We start from the raw sequence: 3445 nt of genomic DNA, 5'->3' as shown, positions 1-3445 counted from the left end.
ACTCCAAGATGTCTTTATTGTAAACTGTGAGTGTATCTCTCTTTTTTAAAATCCTACAGTAGTTGTATTCACAGGAAGTTAATCAGATATCTTTTGTAAAGCTATGCGGTGCTTGGCAAGAGGACAGCACCCATTTGTGCAGCTTTGTATTTTAAGTTGCCTGAAAAGACCCAATGAGACACGAGTAATTTAGTTTTTTGGGTTTTTAGCACGAGTATCCAGGGTTACCTTTGACCCACCAATGAACCTTCACTCGTTTCTATGGACACTGAAGGTCAAATGAGAAGAGGAATGTAGAGAAAGAAAGAAAATGTCAACTCGAGAGAGAGTCAAACTAAAACAGGCAGTCAGATGCAGATTCTGTTTCTTTCCTACTTTATTAAGTGATCAGACTCATTATGATTTCACCTAGTGAGCGATAAATATCAACTAGAAACTGCTCAGAACACCCCAGCACTGTGCTGCAAAGACAAACAGCACTAACATTCTTCAGATTATTACTCCAGCAGTTTGAGGCTTGTCAAGACAGCTATACAGATGTATTTTTTGCATTTTATTCGATGACTCTACATATTCAAATATCTCTGTACTGAGTGTTAGTCAAATACAATAACACACCCACATAACCCCCCAGTTTACCTGCTGTCGCCCTTTCCCAGGTTTCCATTGGCCGGGTACAGGATGGTCTGATTTCCTTCCATGTCCACAACACATTTTGTCTTTAAGTCTCGTTCTATAAAAAGCAATCAATCAAAAATTGGTCAAAATGTTGTTGGCATCATTGCTCACAGACAGCATTTTACATGCAATATTTCTGAAACTACTGACATCTTTTTTTATTATTAGATTATATATGTAATTAAACTTACATGTACTGTGTAAATATATATATATATATTAGTACAGACCAAAAGTTTGGAAACATTACTATTTTTAATGTTTTTGAAAGAAGTCTCTTCTGCTCATCAAGCCTGCATTTATTTGATCAAAAATACAGAAAAAAAAGAACAAAACAGTAATATTGTGAAATATTATTACAACTTAAAATAATAGTTTTCTATTTGAATATACTTTTAAAAAATAATTTATTCCTGTGATGCAAAAGCTGAATTTTCAGCATCATTACTCCAGCCTTCAGTGTCACATGTAACAGTAACATCCAGTCTATCACATGATCATTTAGAAATCATTCTAATATTCTGATTTATTATGAGTGTTGGGAAACAGTTCTGCCTGTCTAATATATTTGATGAATAAAAGGTTAAAAAGAACTGCATTTATTCAAAATAAAAAAAATAAAAATCTAATAATATATATTATAATAATTATATATTCTCTTTACTATCACTTTTTATCAATTTAACACATCCTTGCTGAATAAAAGTATTGTTTTTATTTAAAAAGAAAGAAAGAAAAAAAAATACCGACCCCAAATTACTGACCAGTAGTGTATATTGTTATTACAAAATATTTATATTTTAAATAAAAAAACATAGCTTTTTTTTTTTTTTTTTACTTTTTATTCATCAAAGTATCCTAAAAAAGTAGCACATGTTCTGAAAAAATATTAAGCAGCAGAACTGTTTCCAACCTTTGATAAGAATCATCATATTAGAATGATTTCTAAAGGATCATGTGATAATGATCCTAAAAATTCAGCTTTGCATCACAGAAATAAATGATAATTAAAGTATAATAAATTTAAAACAATTATTTTAAATTGTAATAATATATCCACAATATTACATTTATTTCTGTATTTTTTGATCAAATAAATGCAGGCTTGATCAGCAGAAGACACTTCTTTCAAAAACATTAAAAATAGTAAATGTTTCCAAACTTTTTGTCGTGTACTTTTAAAAAAAAACACTGTATGTGTGTGTGTGTGTGTGTGTTATACAGAATAAACATTTTCAAAAATAATGTAAATGCAGCATAAAGATAAAGTTTATGTATTTTAAACTAGATTTTGTCCCCCAGATATTTTTATTTTCATCATCCTGACACTCTCAGCAGTCACTGACCCACAGAAGGGGAAGGTCTGCTTTCATAAATGAGGATCATAAAAGAAATAAGTGCCGCAGATAAAGACCAGAATCGAACACACAGCTTCTAAACATTAAACACGTAATGTGACGGTGGCTGCGGTTCACACTCACCTCTCCTGTTCATGGGTCGCACCCGGACCGCCACTTTCACATTAGACTCATTCACTGCACTTTCCTCCATCATCAAGATCTTCTGCACCTGTCTCGCCAGTTCCTGTGTTACTACTTCATCCCAGTATGAGCAATAACGCCATGAAACAAACATGCAGCTTATTTATTACTAAAAATTACAACCTTCATTTTTTAAACAGCTCCGAATATTTCAAATGAATCTTTTAAATATATACAATTTTAAATAGATTCCATGTTTTTATTGCTCTTTTATGTAAAGTGTTAAACTGTTGCATCTCTTTTAATGCTATTTGCTCTTTCGTTGTATAAACATTTGCAATGAATGACAATAAAGACCTAACTGAATATTGTTAGAATCACTCTTTCAGTTGTTTGATCTGTAACAATGTTTCTCAATTTAAAGTTCCAAAAGACACATTTATGAATGCAACTCGAGAACTTTTAAGTTATAATGCAATACCTGTTCATGAAGAGTGTGGCTGCTCGTGTGTGTCATTCCAGCAGTGATCATGTGCAATTGCTACAGATTAAATGTCCAGAACAGACACACTGACTCATCCAGACGGGAATAAAACACTTGCAGACCGGCCCTACCGAACAAGCGTGAAATAAGAGTTCATTAAAGGGAAAACAGCGATAAATCAACCTATTTCATTTCCTGATCTCTCGCCATCTTACCGTGTTAAACTTCAGCGGATCTTCAGGAGCGTTCGAGCAGGTGAATCACGCACATACGGGACTGACGGAGCGTAAACAGCACGAGCGCTGGAGTGGGCGGGGCCTGTCGGCGCGGAGCTGATTCTGATTGGTCAGGTGCGGTGGGTCTAAATTATAATCCTCGGTTTTATTATATTTTCACTGTTAGAGGACAAGTGGGAATAGGTGACATTTTTAGCTCAATGTTTATTAAAATTTCTGAGTATCATTAAGTAAAATATTGTATTTTTCTGTCTTTATTTAAAAAAAACAACTTTATACCTATATATATATATATATATATTATATATATATATATATACACACACACACACACACACACACACACACACACAAAAAACAACTTAATTTTATATATATATTATATATATATATATATATATATTTATATATATATATATATATATAGATAGATAGATAGATAGATAGATAGATAGATAGATAGATAGATAGATACACACACACAGACACACATATTGTTATTATTATCCTTATTAATTAATTAATTAATTAATTAATTATTTTATTTTATCTTCTTAGTGCTGTTA

General features: G+C 31.9%; 1 long non-coding RNA gene across 1 annotated transcript; it reads right to left on the bottom strand.

Annotated features, from left to right (window-relative positions):
* Positions 1-638: 638 nt before the first annotated feature.
* Positions 639-3003, bottom strand: LOC122134301. The gene is made up of 4 exons (XR_006162823.1): positions 2859-3003; positions 2641-2770; positions 2160-2273; positions 639-733 (listed from the first exon to the last, which is right to left on the bottom strand). It is a non-coding gene; the product is annotated as an uncharacterized LOC122134301 (long non-coding RNA).
* Positions 3004-3445: the final 442 nt, after the last annotated feature.

Source organism: Cyprinus carpio, chromosome A20, assembly GCF_018340385.1.
Source record: "Cyprinus carpio isolate SPL01 chromosome A20, ASM1834038v1, whole genome shotgun sequence".
Classification (NCBI taxonomy): domain Eukaryota; kingdom Metazoa; phylum Chordata; class Actinopteri; order Cypriniformes; family Cyprinidae; genus Cyprinus; species Cyprinus carpio.
The sequence above is the reverse complement of the archived record's forward strand: the minus strand, read 5'-3'. Positions and strand labels throughout refer to the sequence as shown.